Below are 21,393 nucleotides of genomic sequence, written 5' to 3'. Positions count from 1 at the left end.
CCTCTCGCTTCCCTCCTGGAGCTCTTTTCATTTTTATTTCTAACCCCCTCTCCATTCTCCCTGCTGCCTCTGCTCTTTCCCCCGATGGCTACGAACTGAGCAGCAGAAGAGAGGGGGGGCACAGGAAGGGGGGAAAAAAGCAAGAAAAAAGAAAAGGAAGAAAGGGAGAAGCGGAATTTTTTTTTCCCTTGCCTCTGCCCTTAATGCCCGCGATCTGGATCAAGGAAGGGGATTTTCTGTCTGAGCATGAAAAGGACTGCTAGAGCCCCAGGATTTTCACGCCTGCAGCATCAGCCCCGCACCCAGTATGCGAGCTGGACAGAGAAGCTCTCCCACAAGTTCCTACCGAGCCGAATAAAACCCACGGGCGAGCCGATCTCCGCCACAGAGGGACATTAGCATCAGGTAAGGCGAGCGCTGCGCTGCGGCTGCGGCGCTGCCCCTGCCCGGGGCCGGCTCCCCCGTCCTGCCCGCGTTGTGTAACAGCCCCGGGCAGAGCAGGGGGGATGCATGGCCGGGTCCCGCGGCTCCGTGGTGCTGAGCGAGGGGCCGACATTCGCGCACCGGGAAGGATGGAGCGCTGCTTTTTACCCCCCGGAGGATGGCCGGGAATTGGGGTTCAGCCCCGGCGCGGCTGGGCTGGCGGCGAGGCGGGGTGGCGGTGGGGGTGGGAGGCAGCCGGGATCCATCTGTATTCCGGAGTATCGATACATCCCGGAGCAGGGGGGGACCGTCCCCAAGGAGATGGTGTCATCTCCACTTAATCCGCTGCTCCGCTTTCGCAAGTGACAAGCAAATCGCGGAGGAAAAGGAAAGTCTGTCGCCTCGAATCCCACACTGGGCTGATTGCCTCTACTTCCAGCGGGGATGGGAGACAGCGGCAGAGCCGGGGGAGGGTAGGCATGGCGGGGAGCTGCACCCCACGGTGCTGGAGATGGGTTTTCCCCACATTCATTTCCCCGTTCGGTGCTGCTTGTGAGGATGGTGTGGAGCATAACTTTGCCTTTTCCCAGTCCTTGTGGAATGGCGGGACGGAGGGCATCTCCATGCCATTGCATCATCCCCGGGGTCCAGCACAGGCTGGGTCTAAAGCCCCAGAGACCACCTGGAGAGAGGAGGGGGGCTATAGGTATGTGCGTTTTGGCTTTGGAGAGTTCCCCCGTGCTGGTACGAGAGAGTGGGGAAGGGGAGGAGGTGTCACTTCTTGGATGCAGTCTCCTCTTCATGGAGGGAACCCAGCAGCAGATGAAATGCTGGCAGAATTGGTGTTTGAATTTAGCCGTGTGATTGACATCTGCACTAGTCAGGACAGAAGGGTCCTTCATGCTTTACTCTGGCTGCTCATCTGGCTGCATAATAATAATGTGTTCATGGCAGTAAATCTGCTTTCCCAGGAGTTGTAGAGAAGTATTTGGGAGACAGTGAGAGGAGGAGGGAGCGAGTAGAGAGGAGATTTGGCTTTGGTGTAAGGAACATGAAAGGCTTCTGAAAAAAAAAATTCCTTATAAAGGAAAAATATCGATCTGCTCTGCTTGCGAGTAGCAGACAGACAGCCCTGGACTATCTCCCTCCCACACACCCCAGACAAGCCACCGTGGTCTCCCTGGAGCATGTACACGCCAAGCACAGCCAGCACATGCTGTGGAGCTCACAGCCCACCCCAGGCTCAGACACAGCACCTCGGGCTCGCTCTGCCGTGGAGGCAAACCCCTCTCCAAGCTCTGCGGCCCCGCAGCTCCAGCACGCTCAGCCACACAGGTGGGATCCACACACCCTGAACGGGCAGAAATAGCTGCATTGATATTCTTATTATGTAAATCAAACCTTCAGAAGTTCACATGAGCACACACATGCTGTCTTCTTTGCAGGGCTCGCTGTAGGTGGTTTGTTCCTCCAGTGTAGCTTTCTCTCTTGTAGTTGGCTCCAAGCATTGATTTGGGGTTTGTCTGACTCCAAAGCCCTTTGCAACTCAGCAGAAAACCCTCTACATTTGGTGTGTCTGCGTTTGTTTTATGGCTCTTTGCAGATTCCCAGGACTCGGGAATGATTTCACTACTGGAAAGGCAGACGAGCAGCAGACAGGGAAGCAGGGAAATGGCTGGGGGAGCGGTGGCATTTCCATACTCATCGTGCCTTCTCTGATCAAGAGCTGGAGTCTGAGAGTATGGGCAGAGCTCTGCTGGAGTTACATAGCTTTTAAATGTGTGTGAGCAGAGCCACACATACACCTATGGCTAAAACACACAATGCAAGGCTCCACTTCAGTCTTACCCTGGTTCAGAGAAAAACCCTCCCATCCTCAGGGGACAGATACTCCCTTTGCATGCCCCTTTGATCAGAAACGACAGAGCGGGCACAGGGGAGATGATGTCACTGGTGTTAGAGGTGTTTAACATCCCCCTCTGACCTTCCTCCTCTTCCCCTCTTTCCATAGGGCCTAGTGAGGACACAAGCCTCCAAGAGCGGGAATATAATGAGGATGGCCAAAGTCTGTGTTAAAACTTTGGAGAGAAGGAATATACGGTGAATTAGCTTGTTTTAGGTAAAATGTGTCCCAAAACAAATGGCATGAGATTTATCTCTGTTCCCTCCTAACCACCACTGTTTACTACGTTGGAAGTATGTGTAAGGCGGATGCTAAACACTCCGTGGGAATGGATCTGCCAGCAGACAATAGTCATTGTTGTGTGTGTGACAGAAATAGTTCAAAGCCAAATCCTCCCATCTTTGTGCAGGCAGGAGCCCCACCACCTTCTCCAGGTGCATTGCTCGGGAGAGCATGGCAGGAGCTGACTCCAGAACCAGGGATCTGCACCCAGCTCCCTGCCCACCTCCAGGAGGGATGGGGATTTCTAGTCTTTACCCAGGACTTGGTATTTACAGCTGATGCAGAGATGTCGAGAAAGCAGGAAAAAATTGATCGGGGAGGGCTGGGAAAAATCGCTGAAGAACATAAATGAGGGTGAAGAACCCTTGAGCACTGTGAGACACAGCGTTTGGGGGTGGGAAATCAGGGAGGGACCCCCCCAAAAAAGGGAACACACCCCACTCAGCCCCGCTCAGCCCCGCGCAGCCCCGTTCAGCCCGGGTCAGCCCAGCTCGGCCCTGCTCACTCCGGCTCAGCCCTACTCAGCCCGGTTCAGCCCCGTTCAGCCCAGCTTAACCCCGCTCAGCCCGGTTTAGCCCCGCTCAGGCCGGCTCAGCCCCGTTCAGGCCGGTTCAGTCCCATTCAGCCTGGTTCAGTCCCGTTCAGCGTGGTTCAGCCCCGTTCACCCAGTTCAGCCCCATTCAGCCCGGCTCAGCCCCGTTCAGCCCCGTTCAGCCCCGTTCAGCCCGGCTCAGCCCCATTCAGCCCGGCTCAGCCCCGTTCAGCCCCGTTCAGCCCGGCTCAGCCCCGTTCAGCCCGGCTCAGCCCCGTTCTGCCCAGCTCAGCCCCGTTCAGCCCGGCTCGGCCCGGCTCAGCCCCGTTCAGCCCGGCTGCGCCAGCGCGGCTGGCGGGCGGTGCCGCCGGGCCCCAGGAGGGGGCGCTGTGGCTCCACGCAGCGCCGGGCGCGGAGCGGAGCGGGGCCCGCCCGCACCCCTGCCCGCACCATCCGTGCCCGCACCATCCGTGCCCGCATCATCCGTGCCCGCACCATCCGTGCCCGCATCATCCGTGCCCGCAGCACCATCCAGCCCTGCCCGCACCATCCGTGCCCGCACCATCCGTGCCCGCAGCACCATCCAGCCCTGCCCGCATCATCCGTGCCCGCATCCTCCGTGCCCGCATCATCCGTGCCCGCAGCACCATCCAGCCCTGCCCGCATCATCCGTGCCCGCATCATCCGTGCCCGCATCATCCGTGCCCGCAGCACCATCCAGCCCTGCCCGCATCATCCGTGCCCGCATCATCCGTGCCCGCATCATCCGTGCCCGCAGCACCATCCAGCCCTGCCCGCAGCACCATCCAGCCCTACCCGCATCATCAGCTCTGCCCGCCCTCAGCCCTGCCAGCACCATCCCTGCCCACATTCCCCGGCAGCATCCCCTGCCCGCACCCCTGCCCGAATTCCTGTCCTCACCCCTGCCTGCATTCCCCGGCATATCCCCGGCAGATCTTCTTCCGCATCCCTGCCCGCATCCCTGCCCGCATCCCTTCCCGCATCCTGCCGGTATCCTTCTCACATCGCTTCCCGCATCCCAGCCCTCAGCCCTGCCTGTATCCCTGCCCGCATCCCCCGGCCCGTTCCCAGCGGGGATGAGGCGGAGGGGCCGGCGGGGCTCTGCTCCTGGAGCCCAGGGGCGGCTGGACGGGTGCGGGCCGCGTCCTCCCGCTACGGAGCCGCGGGCGAGCAGAGCCTGCGGGGAGCCGGCCCGGTGCGAGCAGGGATCGTTCACCCGGTGATGAAATGCAGCTACTTCTGGGACAGAGCCCAGCAGCTTTTCCGTGCCAGCAAATACTACAGGGGAAGTGAAAAATCACTTCATGCATTGGAAGTGCAGAGATGAACTTAGTGAAGCAGAATATAAATTACCCAGACCGAGGAAGCTTGTGCCCAGTTGTTTGATTTACACCATCCTGCTTGCAAAAGTATCATGAGATTTTTAACAACTGTAAGGACCTTGGCCCATTTCCTTTCAGGCCACATAGAGCAGCTTTTCAGAAAGGGAGAATATCCACACACACACAGATCAGATCTGGCCTCTGAACAGATCCATGGACTGGGGACTGGTCCTGCTGTTCTCCCTCTCCCCTGGAAGATGGCTGCCAGAGCAGGATGCCAAGTTAGGGAATGGTGCTGAGCTGAGTCAGGCTAAAATATCTCCTCCCGGCAATGTGTGTGCTCCAGAGTGTTCTTGGATGCCAGGGAAGGTTTTCCCCTGCCTGCTGTGCCTCTGCATGGCCATGGCCAGCTGATGTGCTGGGCCTGGAGCACGTCTGGCCAGGGCTGCAGAGGGCTTGTGGCTGCAGGTGGTGTGGAAAAGGGAAATGTTTTCAAGGAGAGAGACCTGGGGAAGCAAAGTGGATATACCTACCAGGTACTTTTGTCTGGAGAGAGGATGGGCAGAGATGGACCAGACAAATGAGGTGACATTCCCAGGGTTTGGAATAGGCACAGGACAGCTGTTGCTGGCTTGATGAGCTAAACTATGCAGTGCCAGGGAAGGAAAAGTCCTGACTAGTGGGAGGGAGGAACGGGAGAAAGAGCAGAAATCAGAGGAGCAGCTGATTTAGAGTGAACTGAGGGCTATTGAACGACTTAAGTTTATTTCAGGAATGCTGGATCACATCCCATGTGAAGGTGGCATAAACTGGGTATATGAACATGTAATTTTGGAAAGAAAACAAGAGTCAGGCACAGGATTCCCCTGAGCCTGGGCTGGGGAGTTTAACACAGCATTTACAGCCCCCTGCTTGGGGAGTTGTTTTCCTGCAGCCTTGAGGCAGGACCTGCAAGCAGCTTCACAGGAGAAAGATGCTTATTTGTTTTTGCTATTTGTTCTTCTGAAGTCATGTGTTCTACATCCATTTTATTGTTGCCTGCACGGCGCAGCTGGCAGAGCTCAGCTCTGCACAGAGCTGCTGCTCTGCCAGCTGCAGGGCTGCCTGAGTGGGACCCACGGTGGCACCCGTGGTGGTGGCATGTTTCTGAGTGTTGGCATAGCATTCCCCAGTGCTTGAACTCTCACACATGTGATTCCTGGCTCCTGTTCCCGAAAAACAACCAGTTGCACTGCTGATGGATCACCTCTTCCAGTGGCAATAGGAACAAGTCATAGAGGAGTGAATAATCTAGAGAGGGTCACCTGCAGAGGAGGATGGAGTGAATTGCCTTTGCCAGACACATGCTGTTGTTCACTGATGGAAATGCTGGGCAGAGGTAGAAACTGACATGCCAGAAGCACCAGCAGAGCTTTGCAGCCCTAAAACAATTCCCTCTGTGTGTGTATGTGTGTGTGTGTGTGTTAGCAGTGGGCATTGTATGGTGGAGTATTTCCATCACAGAGACATCTTCCCTCCCAGACAGTCATGAATTACAGCAAAGTCAGCTCACAGCTGACACACCAAGCTTGCAAACCAAACTATGAGAGGTTCTCACATATAAGAGAAGCTCCATAAAACCAACAAAACCCCAACAATTTTGAATTTTGGTTGGATATCAAAAGAGAATATAGGAGTAGAGGGAGCTCTCCTTCCCATCCATTCTCCATGCTCCCAGTTTCCAGTAGAGTAGCTCTGGATCCTGTAGTCTTTTCATGCCTGGGACCTGTCTCATTTCTATCCTGATAGGAAGTACATCCTTTACTCATATTTAGAGAAGATACATCCTGAAGCCTACGACAGCTCTTCTAACAGCCTGGACTTTAATACCTTTGCATATTACAGCTGAAATATGTTGTACAGCAAGTTCCTGTGAAAGCTCACAGCCTCTTGCTGTAAATCACTGCAGCCTGTCGAAGCCAGGGCTGTTAACTGGCTCTGTGGCGAGTGAGGATCTCTTTCTTAGGCTTTGATTTAGAGTGTGATTTAGAACCAGGCCTGTGCTCTGGACTCCACTGTGTCCATCGTGGTTTTGGATGCAGTTTTGGCCAGAAGTCCTGAGTTGGCACAACCGATCCCATTTAGCCATTTCTTTGCCCTGCCCTAGCTGTGTGTGTGGCTGTCAGATGCATTACTAACACTGGAGACCTCTGTGGTAATTTATCCTCGCAGCTGAGATGCTGACTTGCTAAGTAGGTGGAAGACAAGTAGGGTGAGCTTTAAAACCATCACTTCGTGCAGGCAGCACATTCCAGGTGAAGCTGAGGGACCAGAAAAATAAATAAAAGAAATTTGTGAAAAATTACAAAGCAACTCAAACTAACCAGGGAAGAATGAACAGAAATGAGCTGTGACCCCAGGGAGGAGGCTGGGGATTCAGAGCAGGCAGGAGGAGCAGAATGAGCAGGTGTGAATCCTTAGCTGGACTTCTGGGATCAGTGGAACAGACACCAGCAAGGCAGGACGCGGGTGCTGGAGCAGCCGGGCTGCGCTTGGCGCGTGGCTGCTCTTCAGGCAGGTACAGATGGTGAGCGGGTAAGCAGAGCCCTCAGACATATGCTGGGGTACATATGTGGCTCTGGGTCCCTCCTGGCTCAGACCACCTTCCTGCCTGGAACAGGAATGTTATTGCAGCCATTTCCCACACTGCCCTGTGCTGAGCGAGGCTTGCAGTCAAAATCAAAGGCGTGTTTTGAGGGAGCAGCGAGAGCTCAGGAGGTACAAGCTGAGACCGAAGAATGCCTAAGAAATACTGGGAAAGTCAAAGGGAAGAACTAACAAAGACAGCGCAGTGTTTGTGCTAAAATTGTGAACAGAGAGAAGAAAGCAGCAACAAGGATCCCTATAACATAGCCTTAAGACGAGCAGCTATTTCTAGAATTGCTTATTGTCATGTCGTCCAAATTCGGAGTTGCTTCTGCAAAACAACTCCAGGCTTTGCTGTTTTATGCTGGAGAATGCTGATAATGTATTTATCTGCCATTTCCACTCTCCTAAAAGAGAACTGTAAAGTATTTTAGAATGATGGACCATGTTTTAGGCAGTGAATAGATAAATCTGGTCAACCAGGGAAAAGAGACCAGTTAGGATTTTCCCACAATATTTACCTAAAGTAACCAAAAAGTGGAAATTTGAGTTTTGAAATATTTAGATAAAACCCTTTTGTACAATTAGAGATACATGTGCATCAATCCTTTTTGTTTTTTGGGGGAAGAGTTAAGGTGAAAAGACTGATTGGAGTTGGAAGTGTTGCTCAGGGAATTTGCTGGAGGATGAGGGATGAAGGAGGGATCTATTTTGCTGATGAAGCTGGATTGGGCCTTGTTAAGACTGGAAAAAACTGAGAAGCGTTCTAACCACAACAGTAGGACACTAAAGGGATCAGAAAGACATGGATGAGCACTGCCACTCCTGGGATGACCTTTCAGCTGTGTGGGGACGTGCAAAGTCAGTGATTGTCTGAGGACTGTCATCTGCAGTGCCAGATGGAATATCCTGTGTGTGACTATTTCTTTATTGATTCCTTTCATGCCTTGTGTTTTTATAACATTCTGCAGTAATGGAGTAAGTTACGAGTTATCTGTAGAAGTATTTTTGGGAGGGGGTTTAGATCTAGTACCACATAATTTCTCTGGGTGTCTCCCAGCTTTCTGTGGGAAAGAGGAGGGGTGAATAACCATATCTCAATTTTCTCCTCTCTTTGCGACTGGATAGATGTCAAAATCACTCCTCTTTCTCAAAGGCCTTACTGCTGCAGGATCTGTCACCAAGAGGAGGGGTGAATAACCATATCTCAATTTTCTCCCCTCTTTGTGACTGGATAGATGTCAAAATCATTCCTCTTGTCTCAAAGGCCTTGCTGCTGCAGGATCTGTCACTGAGTTCTCAGATATTGCTCAAAGTTTATCAAACACAGACTTTTTTCATACCTGGGCTCAATTGCCACCGACCCAGAGCAATCAGAACCACAAAGAGCCCGATCCTGCAACTGGAATCACACAGACAAATTTTAATTACAGCCTCATGGACATAATGAAACTGATTTCCAAGACCAAAGCCTAAGCAACAGCAAATCCATACACACACCGAGTGCAGAGTGAATCATGTTTATGGTTCATCAGTATGCAGCTTCTTTGTTCCAAAATGTGGTCAGGAAGGCAGAAGAAATATTCCCCAGGATATTATAAAGACTAACATATCATCAGAGGGAGAATCAATGGAGATTGATGGCAAATTAGATGGACACTTGAGACATTAAAAGGAAGGATGGAAAATAGAAGTGATATTATAATTGAACCATATTAATACATTTTAAATTGCTTTACAAATATTAACAAGTTAAATAAGGGAAGCCTGGAAATTATAGTTCATGTAGTCTGGGAAAGCTGGGAGTGAGGAGGGACATTCGGGTTCCAGTACAAAGGTAAATGAAGGTTAAAATGAAACGTGATCAGAAGTATTTTAACACTTTGATGATAGAAGAACAAGGGGACACATCAAAATTAAAGGGCACAACTTTTAAAGCAAATTAAAAGGAAATAGTCCTTTCTTCAGTGTATAGTGAAGGCGCACAATTCCCTGCTGCAGGATGTCGCTGAGATGAAAGTCCGGATGGATTTGAAGTGTAAAAGGCTACATAACTTTGTAGCAATTAATAGCATTTGCAGCCCTGCAATCTGGGACAATGGTAATCAGGTCTCAGGCTTCAAAGCAAAGGATGACCATCTTCTGGGGTCAGGCAGGACATTTTCTCTCTGCATAAAAAGAACATCGTATGGTTGGCCAGGTAATGTGACTGCCTATGGTCGATCCCGCTGGAAGCTAAGTCAGCAAGAGATTAGCAAATTGCTTCTGTGGGTGCTGGATTAAGGTATTATAAAAAGGTTTTCATCAATGCCAGACAGAATATCAATCCAGCAATCTCTTCTTCTGTGTCAACTCCCACAAAAGTAATTTCAGTGATTAGAATAGATATTGAAGTGGGACATGAAACGGGTGGTTACAGTCAGCAGCAGTGACCCTTGGCTGCACAGCTCAGTTTCCTCTATCAGCAGCAGCATCTGCAGGATGGCTCAAAGCTGGGATGAGCCTGGAGTCTCCCAGCATCAGGCTCTGTAGGGATACAAGCTCCCTGTTCCCAAGAGCCTGCTTCCTGGACAGAGGAGAAGAAACAGGGAATGCTGTCACCTCTGCTCAGTACCAGAGGAAATGCAGCACAAGGCTTGGAGAACAATTCAAATCCTGTCAGTAGAAGCATTTCAGTTTGCACTCTTTCCTTGACAGATTTTGAATGTAGTTGGTGGCAAAAGGTAGCAGGACATTATAGAAAGCAGGACCTTAAATACTGCCATGGGATATGGGGAACATTTGGAAAATCAGCCTCCAAGGTGTTTGTAAGATGTCATAAATAGTCTGCCCAAGCTGATGAAGGGAGTCTGTGACAGAAACAAGTGGGTGCATGAAATCCTGAGACTTAACTAAAGCACCTTGGTAGGAGTGACAGGGTGGGCAGAAATCATCTATGGAGCTGTGTCCTCTCCCCATATTTTCTGCAAAGTCCCATCCTCCTGAGGGTCCCAGGGTGACTCCCTCTGTCTTCCATGTGTTGGGCACAGTCCTGCTCAATCACCACCATGCTGCTGGGAGGGAGGAGAAATGTGCCTTTCTCCATAAGTTTCCTCTCCCATCAGCCATTCTGTTCCTGTTGCTGGAGATAGAGGTTGGATGAAGAGAAACAAGGCTGTTGAGTACAGACAGGGAAGTTCAGCTTCAGCAGATGACGCTGACGGCCACTTCTGCAGTGCCACGAGCATCTCTGGGTGAGCAGGGAAGAAACTGTTCTCCCATGGTTAGATAATAAAACAGTGCTCCCTTCAGAAAGGTGGGAAGGATGGGCAGCTGGTGGCTGTGAGGAAAACACATCAATAGACGAGATAAAGTTCTGACAGGTGTGTGACTGGCAGTAGGGAGGGAGGAGCTGGTGCTGGGAACACAAAGTTTGCTGGTGGGACAGGTGTGAATGCTCAGACAAATTGCCACATCGAGAGGAACAAGTCCTTTGTTTCCTGGATGGTAAAAAAGAGAGAGAGATATGAGTGGCAGGTGCAAATCTGTCAGTGAGATGTTGTGGAAGTGTGATGATTATTGTGCTCGTGGCCTGGGCTGGGAAGGATGGATGAGGGAGTTTTTGTTCTGCAAAATTCACCTGAAAGATGCATGCATGTAAAAAAAAAATAAAATAGCTGTAAGGTAGGACTGCAATTTACCTGCATTATTGGAAGATTGATTTCTGATGAAACGAGCAGAGAAAGGAGGGGAATAAAATTTTATGGATAGCAAGAATGGGGATCAGAGGTCTAAAATGGCAGCTGTTAGTATTCTTGAAGGATTGGTTCAAATGAGACTGCAGAAACCAGTGCAAGCTTCTGATTTCCAACCATCTGCATTTAGGAAAGAGAGGGAGACCAGCAAGCTGGCCTCGGTGCAATTCTGCTGGATTTCCCCTGAGAACCAGAATTGTCCCTGCATTTCAAGTACCTGAAAGCCTTAAAACACTGACAAGGCTGAAAGGTGAGGTGAGGGTCGGAAGCGAGAAGGGCTGACAGGAATAAGTAGATTGTAGTCTAGGCTGGATAATTCAGGGATCTGTAATAAAACTGCCCAGTGACAGATAGTGAATAAAAGACTACAGGTATATTATGGTTTACGGAGCACAGGACAGATGTGTCTCTAAGGAGGATGAGATAAGGAGAGGAAGTCAGCAGTGGCTGCTTTGGGATGCAGCAGCACTGTGTGAATAAAGCAGCGCTGTAGTGAGATAGTTCAATCATGGTGCTGTCACTGACATGTTATATATGACCTTGAGCAGGTCACTTAGGCTGGGAGCTTTGCAGAAGAGCTTTTTAAATGCATGTGTTTCCATGCATAGGAGCTGAATCCCTTCAGTGCTGCAGCTCTGAAGGGATTCAGCTTCAGTGGATGGGAACTACCCAGGGAAGTTGGATCCAAGTTTGGCATGAGGGAAAATCTGGATTTTTTAAAGAATTCAGCAACCCCTGTCCTCAGGAAATATAATTCCCCAAAGACTGGTAGTCAGCTATGCTGACTCTTTACATTTCCATGCTGAGCAAAAGCAGTATTGGTTTGCCTCTCTCTCCCTCCACCCCAATAAAATGGCTCCTTTTTCAGAAACCTGGCCTGAATTAATCTCTCTCCTCATTGCCTAAGATCACTGGCAGAGCTGGCCTTTTAGTGGAACAGATAAGGGAAGAACACACTAATTGCATCTGTTTGCCTCCCTTGCACACAGAAATGAGTATTTTACATGCACAGTATATAAAATGAAGTTTGCAAGTGCACACACACACACACAGAGACATGTGCATTGTGCTTTAAGAATGCTGAATCAAGGCTGCTGTTTAATAATAATCTTTTCCTCAACTTCAGCATTTGCAGTAAATAGCAATTAATGATAAAGCTGCCTGCATTAAATAGAAGAGCAAAATAGGCTGATGGGTCCTTCCTACCAGTGGATCCTCCTGCAGTGCTTCTCATTACTTTGTTAAGTTTGAAGACAGGAAGGCACAGATTTTGTCTGTGGCTGCACTTTTTTTTTCTCACTGCTGCTCCTCTGAGGCAGCTCTTCTGTAAAGCCTTGACACCAGTGAAGTGCAGTCCCCAAACCCTCGTGTGTCACATCACAGGGACACACCTTTGATGCTGGGGCACGACCCTCCCTCGGGTGCAGTGGCAGTGGTGGATGGAAGGGCTGGGGACAAACACACTCTGCTGCCCTTGCACAGCTCTGGTCTCCAGACCCCCATCAGTAACGCCTGGACTCGGGAGAAGGAAATCAACAGGAGAGCTGAGGCACACTCTGGATTTTATTTTTAGGTGTGAGTTCTAAATTCAAGGCACTTGAAGGGATATGAGGACTCATTCCCAGCTCAATAATGCAGTATTTTTGTGTTCAGAGACTCAGGGTGCATTTTCCATGCCCCACATGCAGAGTGTTGAAGCATGCAGCATCTGCTGGGACAGTGCTGCAGGACTGTGGAAGATGACAATAAACCACTGGAGGATTTGTGCTTGCTCATATTGCCCAAAACTGATGTTAATAAAGCAAAATATATCCAGAACTGGGTTGCTTCTGAAGGGAAGCTTGTTTCCTCCTCCTGGAGAAACTCCAAGAGCAAACTAATACAGGGAGCTGAGATCTTTGGCAATGTAGAAACATCCAGAGATATTTAGATGTTCAGTTCCTACACACATACCTAATTTTCTTTAAATGTTCTGTATACAGGGAGCTGAGCAGGTGCTGCTTCCCTGAATACCTCCAGGACCAAGACTGCTGTGAGCAGGGTCCTGTGCTGGAGAAAGCAGACACAAAAATGGGTGCAGACACTGCCTGAGGAGCAGGATCCCTGGGACAGGCTGTGCCTGTGTCTCATTCTGAGTGTTCTTCAGGGGTTTGAGTCAGGGATGGTGGGGGCTCTGCTGCTTTTTTTTTTTTTTTTGGCTTGATGTCACAGGCACTTGGACATCACATGTTCCAATATTCTGTAGGAACTTTATGCCTGTTTGTGTTTGGTTCTGTGGTGATTAAAAGGGGGAAAAAAACAAAAAGAAAACCAGGAGAAGTGAAAAGGAAAAATTCAGAGAAACAGAGAGTGAAAAAGGATGGTGTCACTGTCTTAAAATAAACCAGCAGCATATGGCAATTTCTAATGGAAAAAGTAAATTCACTCTCAGATTATTTCCTGGGAACTTTTCACTCATTTTTGATACAGGACTTTGCTCATCTATTTTGCTGTAAATCTAATTATTTCATTTTAGGTTCTCTGTTGAATGCAGGTTTAGCCTAGAAGACAGCAAAGGACTCTGAAAGTCACCAGCTTAAGGAACTCAGAGAAATTCAGCCTTGCTGAGATCCCTCATGTTGTTATGAAGATCTGACAGACAGTTATTGAAATTCCTGGTAGGAATAGGTGAATAATGATTTCTCTTTTTTTTTTTTTTTCCCATCAGTTTAGTTCTGGAAGAAAAAATGAAGGGAAAAATTACTTTTAGGTATTTAAATATAATTAGTGTAGCAGGGGAAGAATGAAAAAGATTTTATATTTGAGACTAAAAGGAAAAGAGAGTAGAAAATAATTTCAAAACTTGAATTTTCTATAAATGAATAACTTTTTTTTTCCCCCATAACTGTATTATTTCACTTTTGGTCGGTTTTGGTTTTTTTAACATTTCCTTCTAGATCCACTTTATAGAATCTCATCATGAAGCATTTACATTAAGAAATAATGCAGTCATGTACTTTGATTATTTTAATTTTTTCCCATCCCACTTTTTGACAGTAACTATGTAATGAATTCAGTCTGAATTAATAAACATTGGCAGACAATCCCCAAGCACTTTTCTGAGCCTAATTTTAGGACGTGTTAAAAACAATGTCTCGCATCCTTTAGTGCCTATGATTGCAGTTTCCTTTTTGCTGCACATAGTTAAAGACAATTCCTACCTCAAATAACAGATACTCAAAGGGTCCAGAGTGATGGGAGATAAAAGGAGAAAATAAAAAGATCTGTCTGAAGTCAAAGTAAATCAGGAGCAGAGCCATATAGAGGAGAGTATGGTCTTGACTTCATTCCCTGCTTTCTCACCAGCCTGAGGATTAATTATAAATCTCTTTCTCACCCATTAGATTTGTCTCATACTCCTTCTACTCCTGCACTTTCTCATTCACACCTTCAAGTCTTTGCTACTCTTCCTTTAATCCAACTTTCCTGACTCTCCAATTTTTGCACGCTTTCCTCTTTTCTCCTCTGCTCCTCCTGGAGAAGATTGCTAACGAAGTGGCAAGTGTTAATAACGTGTCTTGGCTGTGCCTGCTGTGATGGAGAAAGGAGGAGCAAGGTGGGTGAAGGAAAGCTGCAAAGAAGGAGGAACAGGATGGTCTGAGCTGATTTCAGGCTCTGGATGAAGGTGCAGGAAGGCAGAGGAAGCCCCTGCACGCTCAGAAACCTCCTTGCAATGGGAGCAGAGTCTGAGCTGAATGTCTCAGGAGAACATTAACATATCTGCAAAGTGGGACTTGTCTCCTCTGGGATACAGGGGCCAAAGCAAAGGCTTCCAGGACTGGAGATGGGTAAGGGAACCAAGGGAACCAGCAGACCCCTGCCCTGTGCTGTGACAGGAGCTCAGACCAGGGCACCCTGCACTTGATTTGTGTGGCTGGGTTTGTGCACAGGGACGTGGGGCACTGGAGGAACATCAGCTGTGGATGCACATCCAGTGAGACAGGGGTGATGGTGCTCCCTGTGCTGGCTGTGCTGGCAGGGGTCCCCATCTGCTCTGGGCCACAGAGCCCCACCTGAACCTGGGGTGTCACCACACCCCTGCCAGCTTCCTGCAGGATCCCGTTTGTCACTGCAGCTTCTGCCGTGTGGTCCCCGGGAAAATCTGGGCAGAACCTGTGGGCTTAGGGGACTCGAGTGTTCAAGGGGGACATAGCAGAGCCCCTGTTTTGGGCTGGCAGCTGCAGCTGCCTGAGGAGCACAGGGTAAGCCCACAACAGGTGGTGGGGACAAACTGTGTCGGTCCTGTGGGAACAAAGATGTTGTCTAGTCTGCAGGAGGAGGGACAAAACAAGGGTGTACATTAGAGGAAAGTTTCCTTGAGCTGCTCTGATCTGAGAATATTATACCAGGAATAAAATGTCCAAGAATAGCTGTCATTGTAAACAATCACATAAGCCACGATAGATAACTTCAGGCTATGTCTTCATGAGCACAGCAGACTCTAAATACTCTTCTTTCTTTGGAAACTCCTTCCCAACACCTTTGATTTCACAGGGATAAGCCAGCTGTATTCCTGTTCTGCTTTTAATTTAACACTCATACAAAATTATGTATCTAGCCAGCTATTTATTATCTAATTCAATGTCTGTAGTTGAGGAAAGACTGTTTATCCTTTCCCACAGCAGTATCTCTTTCTCTGGCAGCTCTGACTAGCTGCTAGGTGCCCTGGGGAATGTCAAAGCAGAATTAATTAATCATGACCAGCCATGGAGGTGTTTTTCAGATTTGGATTTGGCCAGCTGATTGCACAGGATCTTTCTGGGAGTCAGGCTGTTGAAGACACAAATGTGACGCTCGCTCTGGGTTGCTTTCAAAGTCACTTTGGGAAGCTGCAGAGGCATGCAGGATCCATCCAGGGTGAGGAGTTCTAGCAGGAGAATGTTTGCTGGCTGGTGGAGGGGACTGCTCACTCCCTTTGGCAGGACACCATGCCAGGGAAACTTTAAAGTACCACTCAGCATGTCCTGTCCTTCCCCCAGCCCACAAAGGTGTGAATCTCTCAGCATTCCCGTGGAAGCCTTGTAGGCATTCATTCTGAATGTCTCCCTTGGAGCAGGAGGAGCTGTGATGGCACCTGGCACTTGCCAAACTGGAAGTCACCCCTGGGCCTGCCCACGAGTGATGGCAACGCCGGCCAACTGCACAGGCTGTGCTGAAACTGCACTGTTTGTTTTACAAATAGCTCTCGGTTCTTCCAGACCTTCTTGCCTCCCTTTGTAGAGCCTGGTTGAGCATGTGCTGCTTTTCCTGGTCAGTGATCTCCTCCTGGCACTGAGGAAAGGTCAAGTGTCCATGCCAGTTCTTTTGGATCTGTCAGCAGCCCTCAGACCCTCCAGCAATGAAGGGCTCGCTGTGATTTGCAGTGTCTGGCACAGATGGGCAATATCTCCCTGCAGGAGCATTCCTCCTTTCCAAAGACACTCCACAGTGTAACTTGGACTAATGAAGCATTTCCCTCAAGGACTCTTCCAGGGGGTAACTCCATGCTCAGTTGACTGTTGCTGTCAGAGGGATGGGGCTCCAATACTACAGATGTGCTGGTGACAAGGGGTAAGGTCAACTTTCGAGTAAATTACCCACAGTTTTCAAAATTGATCATCCTCAAACCTCCTTTCCTGCCTTTGACTTGCTCCACTGTTGCCTAACACAGAGACAAATTGAGGCACTTTGCTTCTTCCCCACCCCAGAGATGAGGCCATGAGCGCAGAAACATCAGCTGGGATGGGATGGAGCCATTTGTGGGGCGGGGAGGTGGAAACATCAGCTTTTAATGGAAGTCTCAGACTCCAGCAGTGCTCACTATTACCAAGAGCTGTAATCCATAGTGACAGGCCAGCTGGAGCACGAGGACACTTCCAGGCAGATCTGCATTCAGAGGTGCACTCCCAGCAGCTGCATGGGGGAATTCAGATTTCCAACCACAAAGCCTGGCACACCAGGCATGTCCCACTCAGAGAAAAAGCAGAAAATCTCCTCTTCCACTGTAAATAAATCTCCAAAGTTCGGGATGCTTCTTTTTATTCCCACTGCTCTCCCTGGGAGAGGTGGTGAGGACTGATCCCTCTCTCCCAGGGTGCTGAGCCTTCCTTGGGAAGGAGCAGCCCTTGGTGTGTACTGGGACTCCTTTAACCCTGCTGAAAGGGAGGAGAGAGGTCGTGCATGGCCACGCTCTGCTCTCTCTCCATCCCCATCCCACACAGCCTGGCTGGGGTCCTGCCTCTCTCCATGTTCAAAATGGGCTCTGTGTCCTCCTCTGTCTCTTACCCAGCCTGTGGCTGCTCAGGGGACCGCGGGGACATTTTCCTTCCTGCAATGAGGAATGGATGGAGTTGCCTTGTTTTAGGCTCAGCTCCTCGCCCTCCCTTTTGCCTCTTGCTTTGCCCCTCTTTTCAACCCACTTTCCCCACCATCTGCACAGACGTGGCAGCAGAAATTCCCAAATTGTGAATTTCTGTGATTCCCCTCTGCTACGTGCAGGGGAGCAGAAATGTGGTTTCAAATCAGAAGAAAAAAAAAATCAGGTAGACTTCCAAGAAGGAGGTGGAATACATCTTTTAAAAGTACGTAAGTGGTTTGGAAGACAGAGGTCCCAGGAGGTCAATGGTATTCAGACTTTTAAATCCCTGATGCTCATGAAAACATTGCATACAAATTTCTCTCTGGGAAAATCTGCATCTTTTTCTTCTTCTTCTTTTTCTTCTTCTTCTTTTTTTTTTTTCCCTTAACAAGTAGAGGAGTTGGTTTTCTGGTGTGCAGAAGGGAGAGGAGCTGTACTTTGCTGTCATTGAGCTGACAGAGCTGCTTGGAAAATGGACAATTTCCTTGGGAAATTCTGGCCTTTTGATATGTGGTGGTTTTTTTATAAACTTCAGTATGAAGGAGAACCATGATCCCACAAGGCTCTTATGACCTAAAATTTTAAAAGCAATAATAATTTGAGATCATTGATAACTTCTGTTCCTTAGTGCTGAAGCACTAAGATGCTGTGGGAAATATTTAGCATTGTATGATAATACATAAAATAAACAGCTTTATGCAATGTATAATGCATTCTAAACATATATCAATACAATACACAATATGTAAAAATGTCAAAACAAATTAATTGAAACAATACAAAAAACAATGTGTTTATTTCCTCAAAATGAAACATTTCAATATGACTGAAATGAAGAGAGAAAATCAAACTGATTTGTTTTGACACTTTAAATGTGAAAAAAGTTTGTCAAAATTGACGTTCCCATGCAACATTTCGATTTTGAGGGAACTGCATTTTCCTGCGAAAAACTGTTCTGTCAAAATTTTTTGACCAGCTCTACTTAGAGTCTATCCAAACAGACAAGCATCACAGCCAAGACTCTCAAACGCTCCAGGTGGTCAGGAGATGGATTAAGCACAGAGCAGAACACTCTCAGAGAAGGAAATAAATAAAACTCCCAGCTAGAGGTGGCCTCAAATGTGGGTAACAAAGGGCTGCAATGTTTGAGATGCTCAGACCTGGATGGTGTTGACCTTTAATCCTAGAAAGGACTGAATTCCTCCAGTTTTTATTTTTTTTTTTAGCATATCTGTGTTGCAGGACTGATGCACTGATGGGAGAGGGTGTTTGTGATGCCAGTGCAGATCCTCAAGATCCGCTGGGATTTTCTAGTTCTTGGCTTTGGTTGGAGTCAGGCTGGTACCAGCCTTCTGTGCTTGACAGATTAATACTGGTAAGGATGAGATGGCTTTATTTTCCACATACCCTTCTGTCCCAGTGGAAATCCCAGGCTTAGGGCTCGGGGAATAGGTGGAGATGCAGTGCTGCAGGCAGATTGGCTCTGGGATTCAGGGCTGCTGAGAACAGCTTTGGGTAGGAGTTCTCCCACCTTCATGATACACAGATTTTAAATCTTCTCATTATATAAATGCAGTTCCAGGTTAATGTGAGTTTCTAATTTAATACGCTGTTCCAAATTAAGAGTTAATATGGTATTTGATTATCTTTTTGCAATGAGATCCAACCCAAGGCTCATTGACTTCAATAGACTTTGCAGGAGAACCTGCAATGGCAGAGCCTGCACTCCAGATTTCCTGCACTCCAGATTTCCGACTTCTGCTGCAGAAGCTGCCCATGAAATGCTGTTATTTGGGGCTAATACTCATTCTAGCTCACTTTTCTAGCCTGAATTGAGTGCAGTGCATCTAACTTCTCCTCTGTGTGGTGGCAGGGCTGCAGAAAGGGCTGACCCTGGGTGTTTCCAGACTCTGAGCAGTGCCCTGCACGCCTTGACCTGTGATTTGTGTAACTCACCTCTAAGTCATCCCCCAGGGAGTTGCAAGGATATGGAGCCCATATCAGGGGCCAGCTGTGCTCACCCTGGCCCTACCTGCAGCTCTGCTCCCCCACAGAAGCCTGAGCCATGCCACCCTTGGGAGGTGCCACCCTGCTTCCAGAGTGCCCTGGCAGGGGTCAGACAGTGGCTGCAGGAACCAGGGGGACTACATGCACAGAGAGTTTTATGGCCACTGCAAATTCCTCATCCACTCAGGGGGATAAGGAAGGTGGAGCTGCCCAAGGCTGGAGTTTGCAAGTGACAGCTCAGAGTCCCTTTTCTCTCCCCTCTTCAGCTGCCCCTGCATCTCTTGGCTCCATCCAGCTGAGTGGTGGTGAAATGTGGTGCCCAGAGGAAGCTCCAGTGGTGCCTTTCATCCTGGCAGGCAGGCTGGCATTATCCAAGCAGCAGGAGATGTAGCAGGAGAAGGAATGGCCTGTGGATTTTAACCCCTTCTGCTCCTCCACTCTTAGAACACAATAACCCAGCCAAAGGCTAAGCTCCTTTTAGAGGGACAAGACAAATGGGAAGATAAACCAGTTGCAAGGATTAGGTAACCTCAGCTTCTTTTACTGGAAGAAGAAGTGGTAGTTTGAATTTCCCAAGCCCTGTGGAGTGGGATCACTCCATGTGGAGCTTAGGTGACAAAGTCTCTTCCCAGGAATGAACGTTGGAACAGAAATATTGCACAGACTGTCAGGTGTGGGATATGAGTTGGCTTTCTTGGATTGGATATTACATTATTGCTCTCTAGAGGAGTTTTGGCATCACTTTTTTTTTCCTTCATCTTCTCAGCTTACAGGTCCCAATTGTTGCAATGGAATATGTTAGAAAGTCTGGCACCAGAATGGAGTAGTTCTGAAAGCAAAAACTAGGATTTCTGGACTCTGGCACAGGCCTTATTAAACTGAGCATTCAGATTACTCTTTCCTGAATTTCCACTAAAAATTGCAGGGAATAGTATGATTTTTGTTCAGTTTATTGTGTCTGGTTTGCAGGTGTTTGTTTTTCCAAATGGTAAGAAAAGTATTAAATGAATTTGGATATTTCCTCTTGTGCATAAATTACAAAATCTATTTCAGCTCAGTCAAAACACACAGCTTAAGAAAACACTTGATTTTGATTTTGAATGTATGTTACTCAACATGTAATGAAAAACAAAACACAATCTTGAACCGATCCCTTCCAAAAGGAGCACTCAACACATTCTGTTCCAAAGAAAAGCTGACTTTATCAAAACGCCTTTTTTTTCCCCCCTTAAATCAACAAATTTCTACAAAGTGTTTTGCCTCTGATGAATTGGCATTTTCCTGACATGAAATGAGCAATCCAAACTAATTCTAAGCAGCTCTGTGGCAAGTCCCAGCTAATTCTGGAATAGTAGCATGAAGGTGCGTAGGAAGGGTACTGCAAGGAGACGTAGCACTGAGCTGAGACGTAAGAGATTTGGGTTGAATTCCTGAAGCAGTTATAAAATGATCTGGGACAAGCCATTAATCTACCCTGTGTCTCAATTCCCATCCTGCTGAATGGAAAAAAGCAGCATTTCCCCATCTCCTAAAGCTACTGCAAGGATAAAAATCTATTAACACTTGTAAGATTAGTGGACTTTGATATGAGGTGTATAAATACAGAGGAAGACAGAAGATAGAGCTGCATTTTTGTGTAACTTAAAAAGAAATTATGGGGAAGTGGACTAACTAGGACAATACTTTAATAATAGTAGGAATAATTTCAAGTTCAGGGCAGTGCTTAATAGAAATCACTGCTCAACACCCGCCATTTTTTTTTAATAAGCAGCTCAGAAAAGTGCAATTTATCATTATTATTATTATCATCTATATTCATTCTATCTCTGCCACTTCACAAATGAGAGGAGTTCCTCACAAACATCTACAAAAGCGAGCTCATTATCCAGTCTCCCTATTTTTAACTCTCATTTGTGACAATAGCTATCAAACTCTTGCCAACAGTTGGGCTGCTGGTGTGCTGACACCGCTGCTCCACAGCCCGCTGAGCGGGATTAGCTCACTGTTCCCTTGCCTTCCCCCATCTGTCCCCAGCCATCTGCTGTCCTTGCTCTCCTAAATGGATTCTGAGCTTTTTGGGGCATGGACCGCCTTGCTGGTTGCTGTCTGTGCAGCACCCACTGTTCCAGACTTGGATTCAGCCGGATTGGCTTCAAAATCACAGAATT

The 21,393-nt window shown here is 48.2% G+C and overlaps 1 protein-coding gene across 1 annotated transcript in view; it reads left to right on the top strand.

Moving 5' to 3' along the window:
• Positions 1–2: 2 nt before the first annotated feature.
• Positions 3–21,393, top strand: part of BRINP1 (BMP/retinoic acid inducible neural specific 1) — an 89,708-nt gene continuing 68,317 nt past the window's right edge. The window contains exon 1 of the mRNA XM_039720305.1: positions 3–405. The gene's annotated coding sequence lies outside the window, so the exon portion shown is untranslated. The remainder of the gene's footprint in view (positions 406–21,393) is intronic.

The sequence above is a fragment of the Passer montanus genome, unplaced genomic scaffold (genome assembly GCF_014805655.1).
Source record: "Passer montanus isolate IOZ18808 unplaced genomic scaffold, ASM1480565v1 scaffold43, whole genome shotgun sequence".
NCBI lineage: Eukaryota > Metazoa > Chordata > Aves > Passeriformes > Passeridae > Passer > Passer montanus.
The sequence above is the reverse complement of the archived record's forward strand: the minus strand, read 5'-3'. Positions and strand labels throughout refer to the sequence as shown.